The following is a 15,624-nucleotide window of genomic DNA, read 5'->3' as shown; positions in this document are numbered from 1 at the left end:
CTCCGTATCCTTCGGCTTCTTCGGCATTAAAAAAAAAAAAACAACAACAAAAAACACTTGAATTTCCGTACATGTGTCTTTCGTGTTAGTGCTTGTAACTGAGGCATAGTTGGTAGCTATCACCATGATATTCTAAACATTCCATAAAAGTTGTGCATTTTTCTGAAAACATTAACACAATAAATTATTGTTTTCAAGATATGCTTTTTATTTCCAGGAAATATTCTGTTTGGCTGAAATGTTTTCAGCAAAAATGCTCAAGTTTCTTGGAAAGTTTAAAATATTATCGTGATAGCTACCTACCTATCTCGTGGCAGAAATATGCCACCATACTTTCTCTACTTTGCTTTTATCCAGTTTTTACACATTCATCATTTTCTACCAAATCCTATTTCCGCCATCATTTGTTGTGATTTCAATTTTTATCAAGGTAACTCTATTGGCAGAAACACATTTAACGTGCTAATACTTTTGTTTTTGGTAGAAATGTTTACCGATTAAATAATATTAATCGAAAAACATCTCATTAAAAAAAGTTTCATTCGTCAGCTAAATTAGAAATGCATTTATAAGTGCATTTTACATGAAAACATCACAAACGCCTTGATAAATTATCTTAATTAAGTTTCACTTGAAGAGTTGTTGTGTGTGTTGTTTGTAACAGCATTTTCAGACAATGTTTGTATCTGCCGTTTTGATATATTTTATTAGAAAATCAATGTGCAAAAGTTTGGTCCCGATAAAATATTTCGAAGATATTCTGAACGTTTCATGTATAGTTCCAGCCTCAATTTCAGTCAAAAGTAATAATTATTCCAATTTTATTAGGTGAAATGGATGAAAATCACAATCTAAATTCTTTTGGACTTGTTCGAGACACCCCAATAATGTAATTAATCATTCTCCTCCATTAGAGGTTAGACAAAATCCCAAAACGAACCAGGGGACCATGGCAGACCTCTTGTATGCAAAAATTAATTTAACCTTTAGCCTGTTGTCGGCAAGTGATTTTGCCTTTGCGACTAGTGCAGACCAAGTTCAGCCTGCACGTCCACTTCCGTGCAGGTTGATCATTGTCTGCACTGTTCGCTATTTAGTCAGTAAAGTTTTGTGAACAGACCTTTGAATTATTAGTGGTACTGCACAAATAGTATAACGGACCGATCCATTTTAGAAATTTAGCAGGCTAAAGGTTAATAACCTCCTATTCATATGACATCTGAGTTCTTTAGAATGTTGGATATCTTAGGATCAACAGCACCCCTGTTGCGGAATATGCGAAACAGACAATAGATATATAGAGAAAGAACTAACATTTTTACTAAAACTACGATAGACGAGTTAAATCCATGCGTCAGGCTCGTCCTCGCTCCGTATGTTTTTTCCCAAACTTTCTTTTGACAGGAGGTTATGTTAAGACCCATCCAGTTAGCATGGCGCAAATGGCCTTCCATAATGTATGCTGGTAAATGCTTTACCACTTTTTTGCGCTGAAGTGACGATTTATGAGTACATTTTGTGACATTTTTAACTGAAATTGGATCGTAAAAATGAAGTCTTGCGTAAGAACACCACTGGTGGCAAGTGATTTTGCTTTTGCGACCCGTGCAGATCAAGACCAGCCTGCACGTCCGTGTAGGCGTATCGTGGTCTACACTGTTCACAATGCGATCAGTACATATTCAGTGAACACCTCTTCGAATAATAAGTAGTACTTTCCAAACTGAATGATGCAACAGTCTATTTCAGAAAATTAGCACGGTAAACGCTAAGCTAAGAACAGTAAGGTGAAATAACATTTGACTTTAATCAATTTATCAAACGGATAATAACGCTTAAATCATACCAAATTGGGCCTATGTTTATCGTCCCGATCATTTTTAAAGGCAGAAAAAAACCCATCGAAGAAGTCATTAAAACGCATTGAGAGGTACTTACGGAAGAGTTTTACACACTGGACAGCTCCACCCCAGTTTTGTAGGCCTAATTAGTGTCAGTAGTATTACTTAAAACGTATGTTAGAATTTATACAATAATGAAATGGACAATTGTGGTTATGGTTTAGACGTTGTCACTGGCGGTTTTAACATTTTAAGAAATGTCGTTCTAGCCCGTGGACGCTAAACATAGATCCGGTTTGGTATGGCCTTATAGATTAAAATGCAAAGTAAGCATCTACGTTGACAAATCTTTGTGTATATAGATGTGTGAAACAAACACAACAACATTGTTTATTCATGAAATCGTATTCTTTTTTTTTTCAAACTCTCTTTTAACCTCGTATTTTCCTGCACCTGAAAAAAAAAGAACACATACTTTCATTTCGTAAAATCATAGGTGAAGGAGAAGATGGAGTTTGTTATTCACCAGTATATATAATTTTTAAGATAAAAATGACGTTATTCCGTTAGCCTATTTCATCCACTTCCGTTTCAGATGCATTCTGGGTAAGTCTCACTGTGGACTGGACAATTAAAAACCACAGATGCTATTAATATGTGTGTCAAACTTAGATGTAACAGTCACGGTAGAGATCTAGCCTAATGGTATAGCGCCGGTGTAATGAAGTATTTCGACCCCCATAGAATAATGACCCCCCGGTCATTATTCTATAGAAAAAGTGACCCCCCGGTCATAGTTATATGACCTCCAGATCATAGTACTATGACTCCCCCACGTGAAGTAAACTCAACCTCACGAAGAATATTGACTCCCATAAAAAAACGACCCCCGGTCATTTGGTCAAATTTAGTGATAACTCATGTATCTGAGGCCTAATTGCTGCATTTTATGCCCCCACTCGGGGGAGGGGGGCATATAGATTTGCCCTTGTCCGTCCGTCCGTCCTTCCGTTTGACCATTAGCCCCAGATACCATCACTTGACACAGAAATCAGAGCATTCCGCAACGGGAAAATAGATTCTATTTCTAGACGCTGTATCTTCACCGAGTCTCAACGTAAGCGTTGACCGGTGGCATAATTACGTGCGAGCAGGGCGCTTTTTGCGGTAGTTTTCACCAGTCAAGGAAATGTTTTCCTTCGCAGGTTTTTCATTATTAAAGCTTTGTTATTGGGAATTAGCCGAGGATGACCTACAATGAACACGCTTTTATGGGGATGATTCGAAATTTTCTTATCATTTGTAGTTTTTTCTAACATGCAGGAAATATTCACTAAAAAACACGTATTTGCCTACCTCCCCTTAATTTTCTCGTTGTAAATGGATAGTGTTAAAATGTCTCGTATTTTCGTCATACAGGTACGATATACTTACTTTAACAGATCGGCCACCGTTGTATGCAGTTTCAAAAATACTTAGCCCGGCAAAACCCGGCCGTCGGCGAAGGTTTTGTCTTACGTCCGAGTCGGTGGTTCACAAAAATAAAAATGCGTAAGTATGAGCAGGTGGAATTTATGAAAAACGGTATTTTCACGAATTTTAATGATCCGACAGTGGACTTAAGTCATTTTTATCAATATGTAGACCAACATTTCATGTTTCTTCATTGTGCACAGTCATTTTAAAATATTTAGGTTTCATAATTGAAGCCTATTCTATGAATTACAATAGGGCACAGTAGCTGTATTATGAATTAATTGTATGCTTTTATAGTGCATTTTATTTGACCTGGCGGGGCGTGGTTTCGCGACGGTCCACTGCATTTTTGTGCAGGGTATGTAGTACATGTAACCAATGTAGCGTTGAATTTTAGTCGTTGGTTACCGAAGATTACGGAATGAAACAATTATATTGCTCTACCTATTTTGCTCGTTTTTTGAGATTACCATTATTTGCATATGTTAGAGATTAACTCCGCCCCCGCCAGGTCAAATAAAACGGACTATATGTATACATTATGGCATTAATACATTGTCACACTATGATACGTCATTTTGATAATGACGCCAACATCTTAATTTCAGTCATTTGCCATGTATCTAAGTAAAACCATCAAACTGAACGTGGCTGTGTCGTCCATACTGGTCGACATGGAAGGCGTATTCGGCACAAGATGTAAAACATGAACATTTTGATTGCAATTATATCTACCCAAGAGTGGGGAGGTGGCATGGGCCCCATCCACCAGGATGTCCAAATTACAGAATTAAAGGTTTTTTAATGTTTCATAGACAGTGAACATTCGTACAAGCATGGACACCGACCACTGGAATCTGACAGACCAGGGCCCCTCTAGAAAATTGTTCTGTGTATTCAGAGTAGCCCCTAGATGTTCATATATTAGTAACTGTTTGATTTTAAAGACCGTTTTGATGTAAAATATAATCTTAGTCGGTGTTTTTGAGCATAGGCATTTATCAGTGTTCAAAATGTCTTTTTCGTTTCTTAATTGATATAAAATATTCGATAGATCAATGACTAAGCCATGTACAGTTTGTTGAATAATATTTTAAAAGAAAAAAGAAACAGTCATGTCCGCAGAGAGCGTACTCGACTATTGTCAGTGCTTGATATAAATTTTCTTGATTGAAAAGTTTAAATCGAAACAACGTCATTTTGATTATTCATTAAGTGGTTTCTCTAAGTCCAAGAAGGACCATAATTCTAAAAACAAGAGTACTGCATGCTGGTGCTGGACACTCCAACTTTTTTGTACTTGATAAATGGACCTACGTATACGGTATTTATGGTAAATTTAATAGCATTCTTAGCCAAAGAGTGTGACGTTATCATCTTAGTGGCGTTCTTTCTAATGAAATAATATTTAATACATGTATGTAAATCAAAATTTGATAACATTATAAACATTTAAAATAGGTTCCCTTTTTTCGGACACCTTCTATTAAACATAGTTGAAATCATTTTATAGCAGTTAATGAAATTTAAATTGCACAAGGAAATATGTCAGGATGGTTTACAAAGTCTGTAAATAAGTCTGCATAATATTATGTATATACGTAAACTGCACACCCTTCTCAGATGTAGGACTTCAGTGTATTTATTTAATTTTTGGTCGTATATAGTACTTCTTTTACTTTTCTCCCAAACGTTGTATTCTTTTCAATCCGAGACTTGGGGCGTCATATTATTTTAGACATCAGAAATCAGATATCACATTAAATAAAACTGAGTCTTCGAACATGCTGTTGGTGAGAACGTTACTTGATTCTCTGTAAATCATCGACTGAAGATAGTTGGTTTATTGTCATTTATTTCAAAATATCTACATTACACTTCTTATACACAAACATTTCATATAATTCTATCCAAAGGAAATAATTAGACGAGCTATTATAAAAGTTTTGAATAGTACAGGCTTCAAATATGAAACCTAAATATTTTAAAATGACTGTGCACAATGAAGAAACATGAAATGTCAGTCTATATATTGATAAAAACGACTTTAGTCCACTGTCGGATCATTAAAAGTCGTGAAAATACCGTTTTTCATAAATTCCACCTGCTCGTACTTACGCATTTTTATTTTTGTGAACCACCGACTCGGACGTAAGACAAAACCTTCGCCGACGGCCGGGTTTTGCCGGGCTAAGTATTTTTGAAACTGCATACAACGGTGACCGATCTGTTAAATTAAGTATATCGTACCTGTATGACGAAAATACGAGACATTTTAACACTAATTTATCCATTTACAATGAGAAAATTAAGGGGAGGTAGGCAAATACGTGTTTTTAGTGAATATTTCCTGAATGTTAGAAAAAACTACAAACGATAAGAAAATTTCGAAACATCCCCATAAAAGCGTGTTCATTGTAGGTCATCCTCGGCCAATTCCCAATAACAAAGCTTTAATAATGAAAAAACTGCGAAGGAAAACATTACTTTGACTGGTGAAAGCTACCGCAAAAAGCGCCCTGCTCGCACGTAATTATGCCACCGGTCAACGCTTACGTTGAGACTCGGTGATCTTGGTGTATACATTTTTTTTTTCAGGAAAATAACAATTCACAATACGTTCACAAAACACACCAGTGTCAATAATCCATGCAAACTTCGGTATGAAGTAATTCTTCAGAAGAAAACTGCACAAGAAACTGTTAGCATAGAACTTAGTATTAATAGAAGTTGCAATACTTAGCAGTGGCAGTAAAGTACGGTAGCGGCAACAATAGAAAGTAGTAGTAGTAGTAGTGGCAGTGGTAGTGGTAGTGGTAGTGGTAGTGGCAGTTGCAGTAGCAGTAGCAGCAGCAGCAGAGGAATAAGTGACAGCAACAACAGCAGCAGGAGAAGAAGAGGTAGATGTACAAGACGTATTAGTGGAAGCAGGTATAGTAGTATCAGTAGTAGCAGTTGTAGTAGTAGTAGTAGAAGTAGTAGTAGTAGTAGAAGTAGTAGTAGTAGTAGTAGTAGTAGAAGAAGAAGACGTACATGTAGTAATAGCAATAGAAGTAGCGGCACCAGTAGTAGTAGTACAATCAAAATGTTAACTATTGGCAAAGGAGGGTATTAGAGTTGTAGATCTAATAAAATTGTCCGTTAGGTTTGGTGGGGATCACTTTTTAATAGATATTATCGTCGAAAGTCTTTTTAGCAGCCGGTGTTTTACACGGAAAGAGTAACTTTTTTTAAATAGAATAATGTCCAGGAATCGATATTGTATGAGAGTTCGAATGTAGTAATTTCGGCAGTGAGTATTTTACATGGAAGGAGTCACTTTTTCTATAGAATAATAACCGGGGTCGCTATTCTATGAGATTCGAAGGGAGTCAGTATTTTACTTGGAGGGGTCAGTTTTTCTATAGAATAATGACCGGGGGGTCGTTATTCTATAGAGTTTTGAAAGGGAGTCAGTTTTTTATAAGGGGAGTCAATATTTTACAGGAAAGGAGTCACATTTTCTATAGAATAATGACCGGGGGGTCATTATTCTATGGGGGTCGAAATACTTCATTACACCGGCCGCATCGGCTGCGGAAGGTCGTGGGTTGGCTCCTTGGTCGCATCATACCAAAGAAGCAAAAATGATACTAGTAGCTTCTGCTAAGAGGATAGCACCGGGAGGTGCTATTTAGATTTCATTATATCAATCTCATGGAAAAGGCAAACTAATATGCAGGGAAAACCTGTACATACATTACACTGATATCGATGGTTATAAGCGACTCTTAGCCAAACGTCTAACATATACGTGTTTCAAGAAAAAATAGTTTTAGCATACACATGAAGCTAGTATATAAAATGCTTAACTACAGGTTAGGGCTTTTTAGAAAATGCGTACTTCCCAAGTTCTCCAAGCGGAACAGTATTCATCCCTGTTCCGACGCAGGTCTTAGACTTTCCACAAGGGCAGGAATGGAAAACAATACCATCTGGTTTCCCGGAACCATTGCGAACTAGACATTCTGCAATAAAGACGGATTTAAAAGTGATATTCGTTGCTCTGATGTTTTACCGGATGTTTTGATTTTAATCTTGCAAGCGCTCTTTACGTGTGGCAAAAAGACCGCTCAACAATAAGTAAACCTACATAAAATCATCATTATATTACGAATTGCTTTGCCATAATAAAGAAGATTTTGACACACAATCTTTTTTATAGCGGAATGCATTGATTTAAGATAGATATGTTATTAATCATATCTTGCCTTAGAAGCCGGCTTATAAATAAAAAGATTAACAATTTTAACGAAATGAATTTATCCCCATTTTGGTATAATTGGATACAAAATCAAAGCTAGGAGGGGTTGTGTCCGTCTTTGATTTATTTAGCATTGAGGACTATGGGATTTTATAGATGTGCGTTACATCAGAAGGAATAAATCTGTAACCCCGTCGAAATTTTTTAGTTTTTATATCTTTAAAATCCATACTTCAACTACTCTTTATTAAACTTTTAATTTTTAAGTTCGACTTTTGATTATATACCGGGTATTATCATGAAATTGCGATATCAGATCATTTTAAGAAATGTCCATACAAACATAAGCATTTTAAATTGATTGAAAATATCAATTTCTCATTTTTCTTTAACCTAAATTTGTCCAGAAAGATCAATATTGCTGAAAAATAGTGTATTGCCTATTCATTATGACTCCCAAGTCATGAGTTATGATGCATCTCATTTTGAGCAAGGCAGTTGAGAATGTGCAAATATTAACATATATTTTCCTTTGTCCTGCAGCAGTAATTTATTATGATACATACTAATGTTGATTGAATAGATTGAAATGTGATATAATTTTAACGTAGATTATACTGTGCGGTCATGCCTTTTCGCCTTACGTAAAGTGCGCATGCGCGAAATTTTACTTCCGTTTGTATTGATCGCGCCAAGTGTAAATCCCTCTATAAAATGGATATTTTCGTTTTTATTCGACGTCGCCCGTGGACGAATTAGATCTGGGACATATCACGAAACCTTTGAAATATTTGCAAATCTACAGTATTAGAACCTTGTATAAAAGAATTTTTAAAAAATTGCCGATAAAAATAAGGAAAAACTGTTATAATTCAAACAAATCAGGACAAAATCGCAGGTCAAGCAGAATCTCCAGAAAGTGGATATGATCTAATGTACAATATATTCTTCCCTAAATTCGCCGGAGAGTGGATATGGTGCTATTAAATGTACAATGCATTCTTCCCCAAAATTACAGTCTCAAGAGGGAGGATATATTCTTCCCCAATATTACAGATCGAGTAAAATCGCCGGAGAGCGGATATGGTGCTAATGTACAATATATCTCCCCAAAAATTACAGGTCCAGTAGAATCGGCAGAGAACGGATATGGTGGTATTGTTCAAATTGTTCAATGACAATATATATTCTCCCCGAAATTACAGGTCGAGTAGAATCTCCAGAAAGCTGACATGGCGCCATTATTCAATATATTCTCCCCAAAATTACAGGTCGAGTAGAATCGGCAAAGAGCGGATATGGTGGTATTGTTCAATACATTCTCCCCGAAATTACAGGTCGAGTAGAATCTCTAGAAAGCGGATATGGTGCTATTGTAAAATATATTCTCCTCGAAATCACAGGTCGAGTGGAATCTCCAGAAGGCGGATATGGTGCTAATTGCTTATGTATGTATAATACTTTTTCTCTCCCCAACCCACCCCCAAAATCACAAATCGAGCAAAGTAAATATATGTGCTTTAAAAAAGACCAACAAAAAACAACAACAAACAAACAAAGTTAACAAACAAACAAACAAATAAAAAAAAGAAAAGAAAAAAAAAGCGACTACTTCAAATGAAATCTTTATACATACTTTAATAATTACATTTATGTAGTAGAAGTAAGGAAAGCTACATGGAAAGCTAAACACGGTAAGGCACATGGTATGGATGGAATCCCAGTAGAAGTGCTTTTAAATGAAACTGCTGTCTACTTTTTACATGTTTTGTTCAATTTGTGTTTTAATAATGGCACTGTACCTACATTATGGAGTAAATGTATTATCAATCCTATCCCTAAATCTCCTACACTGGATCCTAGAGACCCGCTGTCTTATCGAGGAATTGACCTCGCATCTGGCAAAATGGTTTCAGAAAGAATCGTGGAACTATAGATCATTTAACTTCATTAACTAGTATTATAGAAAAACTCGTAAAAATATAAGTTACCAACATTCACAGCCTTTATTGATTTTAGAAAGGCGTATGACTCTATAAATCGTCTAAAACTTTGGAACAGATTAAAGAATAGTGGTGTGTCTGGTAAAATGTTGCAAGCTATTAAGTCTATTTACAATTCTGTGTCTTCATGTATAAGAGTAAATACACACAAAACTGACTGGTTTGAGGTAAAGTGTGGATTAAGACAGGGGTGTTTATTATCACCAATACTATTTAATATTTTCATCAATGATCTTGCTACATATTTGAAGTCTTTAGATATTGGTGTTAAAATTGGTGATGATATTGTATGTGTTTTACTGTATGCTGATGATATTGTGTTATTAGCTGATAATGAGCAAAATCTTCAAATTCTGTTAAATGCACTGAGTGAATGGTGTAGTTCAAATTGTATGGATATCAATTTAAACAAAAGCAATATTGTTCACTTTCGCACAAAATCTGTACCTAGATCTAATTTTGTATTTACATGTGGTAATCATGTTGTAGAATAAACTAGCTTCTATAAATATCTAGGTTTGGTATTAACTGAATTTTTAGATTTTAATGTTACTGCAGAGATGGCGGCCCAGAGTGCTAGGCGGGCATTAGGTTTGCTTATCGCCAAAGTGAAAGTGATTGGTGGCGTATCGTACAATGTTTTTACTAAACTCTATGAATCGTTGGTTTGGCCAGTAATAGCTTATGGGGCAGCTATTTGGGGACACAAAACTTTCTCCTGTATAATGGCTGTCCAAAACAGAGCAATGAAGTTTTATCTTGGAGTTGGCAAATATACTCCTAACTTGGGTGTCTCAGGAGAAATGGGTTGGACTCCGGTTTTGGTTCGCAAATGGGAAGTTGTGGCTAATTACTAGGCCCGATTATCTACGGCTAATTCTTCAAGAGTAAATAAACGGATAGCACTATGGGCCAGCACCAAGCCTGCAAGTTGTAAAAATTGGTTTTTCTTTGTACGTAAACAGCTATTTCATTGTGACCTTGCTCATTATACCAAATTAACTAGACCGATCTCTAAGCATGATATTGTTAAACGTGTTGAAAGGTTTATGTTTAATGAGTACAAAGTTGAGTGTTTAGACAAAATAAACTCTAATACTGATACCTCTGGAAGAGGCGGAAATAAACTTAGAAACTACTGTACTTTTAAGCACGAATACTGTGTAGAGAATTACTGCACATCTATTATGTCTAGGAGTCATAGATCTTCATTTTGTAAATTTAGGTAGGGAGTTGCCCCACTACGCATTGAGACAGGAAGATACGAAGGTCTGCCTGTTGACAGACGCTAATGTCCACTTTGTAGAGTCAACACAATTGAAAAAGAAAGTCATGCATTACTAGAATGTAGCTTGTATAATGATCTGAGAAATACTCTTTTTGAACAAGCTGAAGTTTCTGCTCCAAATTTTTTTAACATGTCTAGTGGTGACAAACTTAGATATTTATTCACAAATGATGGTTTATCAAGAATTTTAGCCAAAACCTGTTTTTAATTCTTCAAAGAAGAGTATTTTACTTATGTAAATAGTCATTCTGTTTCCGAACTACTATCATTGAAATAAACACATTTTTACAACTTTTCCTGTGAACAGATCGGCGAAAAAAATCACACAGCACAGATGTTAAAATACCGATTATGTTTAACAACAGCCGTGCATAAGCCTTTTCTTCAATAATTCATGTTATTTCCGCTTTATGAATAACATGCTGATACCAGAGTTAATCCGCTTAACTTATTAAAACGTTCCACTCCTGCGTCCGCCTGATGTGGAATAATAAGTTTTCTGTTACCTTTAATATTTAGTGTTCTATTACCTGAGCCCCGTTTACCCATCGGCTTACATTGGCCCTGCACTTGTCTAGTGACACGGTCAGCGGATCTTTTACCTCTCAGTACAGAATTACTTACACAGCATTCAAAACGCCCGCAATCGGCACTCGAAGAGCATTGCTTAACACACGTACCTGTTAGAATAGAATTTTAGTAGATACTTGAAATCTGAAAATATTGTTTCTGTATTGCAAGTGTATTTATATCAGTACAAATTATATGTACATGCATATAATTATACATAATAATTAATATGTATATAGACAACTGACGATAATGCACACGTAGAATTTAATAAAGTGGTACTTAAAATGATGAAAATTGCTGTCCTGTCTGGTCATCTCAAGAAATTACTCGTGTGATGATATACACTAAGGTCCGTACTACGGAAGAGCATTAGTGCCAAGTGTATGTTATTTATTAACTCGAAATGTCGAGATACGTGTCTCGAAATTTCGAGTTACTAAGTCGAAATTTCGAGTTACTAACACGAAATTTCGAGTTACTAACTACAATAGTTTAGGTACCTAGCTGGTGTATCCATTGGGTAGCCCTACAGGGTCATATAATTAAGATGACCGGACAGCGTTTGCTCATATAAAATATCACTATTTAAACCATGTTTATTAATTTATTTATTTTGTTGGGTTTAACGTCCTTCCAACACAATTATAGGTCATATGACGACTTCCCAGCTTTTATGGTGGAGGAAGACCCCAGGTGCCTAAACCATGTTTAAGTCTGGAGGTTTTCGACCTACTTTGAACCCATATGGCAATGAAATATAGACATACCCTAAAGTACGTGTAGTTATGAGTCTGACCAAGATCGGGTAACTGGACAGATCTAAATTTTGAAGAGAGGTCATAGAAGGTGACAGGGAAGTATTCAAACTCAGAATATTTCACTACTTTGACCATATCTGGAAGGTTTTCGACCTAGTTCGAGCTCCTACCACCTGAACATACTATAGATGTAAACGAGGATATATATCCTGGATACAATATGAAATCTGGAGTAGCTCTAGAGGCTATGGTAGATCATATATTGATGTATGGTTGTATATGTTCAAGTCCCTACATGTTCGGTACAATATATGGATGTGTAGATAGATAATTCCACTTTGAAGAGTCAAAAGTCGTCCATTGCATTTTTGGCCTTTGACAGACGGACAGACGTTCAAATTTTGCGGATAAAAGAGCAAGTTACTTTTGTAACTCGAAATTTCGACTTACTCAAAATTTTGACTTACTAATTCGAAATTTTGACTTACTAACTCGAAATTTCGAGTTACGTAACCCGAAATTTCGAGTTACATAAGTTGAAATTTCGAGTTACGAAAGTCGAAATTTCGAATTAATAAAAAACGCACCTGGCACTAATGCTCTTCCGTAACATTCAGCTCGAAATATAACATAGCAATTAATTCGTTAATTCGTCTTTTCGTTCTATCGTCTTTTCGCTCGTAAAAAAGTCGTCATTTCATTTTATGTTTGTCTTTTGCGAAAACACGACGATTAAGGCTGATAGTATATAAATAATACAGGCCAGCTAGGGTGATATGGAATATTGTCAACCTGAGAACAGTAATATCACACGAGGCACTAGCAGAAGGTGTTATTATTTTTCGAAGGTTGACGTGTTTAGCATGCATGAACAAATGCTACGTGTTAATGTTCCCTTGTATATACCTAGCTCTCCAAGTGGTTGAGAAAGCTGCCCATTGCCCTTGCACGTGTAGCCACCTGAGCAGGGGCATGCATGGTAATGTATGTCTGCCACCAGAGACGAAAAATCTCTAACGAGACATTCTGTAAAAAAAAAACGAGATCAGGAAATAGTTTACTTTTGACCAAAATGTAAAACACTACCTAATCATAAGTAATGTGTTTCTCAGTCAAATGCTGAAACGCTAGAGTGAAAAAAATACAGGATATTTGCTTGTTTTTGTGTAAGATCAAAATGTATTTTACCTAGTGAACAAAATATGCAATAGTTTCAATTATAGCACACTCAATTTGACTCTGTTCACGAAAGGTAATGAAATGTGAAACAACCCTCACGCCCTCTTGTTCTGGCTTAAGCGGAATTCTATTGCACATAATATTGAATAAACTCCGTGATCCTAAAAGGACCATCACTGAGTCCTAGTATGTATTATTTCGAATGATTTTATTTTTATTATATGTTTTCAGTAAATTTTCACAATGAAAAGTATTAAATATACTGGTATTTTCACAATGAAAAGTATTAAATATATCTGGTATTTTCACAATGAAAAGTATTAAATATACTTTTTCACTGGCAACAGACTATAAAATCGGTAAATTTAGTCAAAACATGAAATAAAAAAAAACTTTGTTTGTTTTACATGTAAGATAAAAATATCTTTCACTCATTAACACCAATCCTTACATTTTCACGATACTGCATCTAGTATTCGCTAGTAAAAGATATTTCAATCTTACACTGAAATATTAACTGCAGGTCAGAAAGGTCTGTTACGCATATATGTAAATATATCGAGGTCAAAACGTAAAGTTACGATAGGTTTATGTCCAACACTCTACATGTATTCTTTTTTGTCCAGAAAATCATTTGCGACAAACAAAAGCCGTGCACCAAGTTCTTTTTATGCTTTTATGCGGTTTTCTAAAAGAAATTATTCATAGTAGGTTATTTACCTCCAAGATTAAAAAGGAATTTATTCTGCAAAATGCGAAAATGTTAATTTCAACATATAAAATTATAAGGTACCCCCTTACATTCATATTTTTGCTGTATGAATTGTTTAAAAACATTCGATACATGTACACAAAATCTTCAAATTTAGGTTAACAGAGCTTCAGTGTACACACTTTCAGGAGAGATAACTAGAGGTATTGACTGAAATAACTTAGGACCAGAGATTGTGCAGAAATTGTAAAATGTAACAAATTAAGGGCCATAGTTGAACAGCAGAGAGGATCACTGAACCATAACATTCCAAAAGGCTTAGCAGTGGTAACTTCGGTGAAGTTTGCTGGGAAAAAAAATGATATAGGAGAAGAAGCACAGATATCAAAGAATTTGCTAAAAGGGTCAAGACTCCGCTGAAAATCATTAAATTATGACATGAAGATGATATGAGCCGCGCCATGAGAAAACCAACATAGTGGCTTTGCGACCAGCATGGATCAAGACCAGCCTGCGCATCCGCGCAGTCTGGTTAGGATCCATGCTGTTCGCTAACAGTTTCTCTAATTACAATAGACTTTGAAAGCGAACAGCATGGATCCTGACCAGACTGCGCGGATGCGCAGGCTGGTCTGGATCAATGCTGGTCGCAAAGCCACTATGTTGGTTTTCTCATGGCGCGCCTCATATGCACATCAACACTTCACACTAATCACTCATTTCGTTTGGTAAAATTCAGCTTAATGGTATACAGTAAGTAGTGTAAACACTGTAAAATATGACAAATTAAGGACCATAACTCTTCCGAAAAATCACTAAACCAGAACATGCCAATGATAAGTAGGCTTTGTACTGACAGCTCCTGTAAGGTTTGGTGAAAATCTGCCCAATTTGTGCAAGAGAAGTTGTCAAAGGGCTTTAACTTCCCTGAAAATCAATGAATCAGAACATTCCTATAAAATACATCATTAGACATGTGATCAATAATGTAAGGTTCAGTGAAAATCAACCAAATTAGATAAGACAAGAAGGCCCTGGAAATCCTGCATCGCCCACCGGACCTAGTTCTTACCCCAGATAACAGTACAGTATCTAATTTGGCCTAGATTTCATAGATACAAACATTTTGACCATGTTTTATCTAAATCAGGTAGATCATTATCCAAGATTTTCAATGATGTGACCCAGTAACAAACTAGTCCAATATTTCATTGAGAGTAACGTTCTTACTAAGTTTTATGAAGACTGAGTCAAAACTGTGACCTCTAGTGTGCTAACAAAGTCACAATGTTGACGACAGAATTTACATGACGACAGACAACGGACACAGGTTGATCACAACAGACCAGCTCAGGTAAGCTTAAAAGTGATCAAAGTATCATTAAATTTGACGAATCAAGGGCTTTAGTTTTGCTGAAAATCACTGAACCAGAATATGCCAATGAAAGGCGTTTTCATAATCTTTTCGAGGTATACTGTTCAGACACTGGAAAATAGCCGAACCGAGATTTTTGCGCGTTTGATATTTTCTTCCAGCAAGGTTTTTTTTTT

At 35.9% G+C, this 15,624-nt stretch overlaps 1 long non-coding RNA gene across 1 annotated transcript; it reads right to left on the bottom strand.

Annotated features, from left to right (window-relative positions):
- Positions 1-1,404: 1,404 nt before the first annotated feature.
- LOC128558982 (uncharacterized) lies at positions 1,405-14,008 on the bottom strand. Its single transcript, XR_008372000.1, has 4 exons — positions 13,089-14,008; positions 11,382-11,531; positions 7,201-7,324; positions 1,405-2,294 (listed from the first exon to the last, which is right to left on the bottom strand). It is a non-coding gene; the product is annotated as an uncharacterized LOC128558982 (long non-coding RNA).
- Between the last annotated feature and the right edge of the window lie 1,616 nt (positions 14,009-15,624).

This window comes from Mercenaria mercenaria, chromosome 8 (genome assembly GCF_021730395.1).
Source record: "Mercenaria mercenaria strain notata chromosome 8, MADL_Memer_1, whole genome shotgun sequence".
Classification (NCBI taxonomy): Eukaryota; Metazoa; Mollusca; class Bivalvia; order Venerida; family Veneridae; genus Mercenaria; species Mercenaria mercenaria.
Note: the sequence above shows the minus strand (reverse complement) of the source record. Positions and strands in the feature narration are given on the sequence as shown.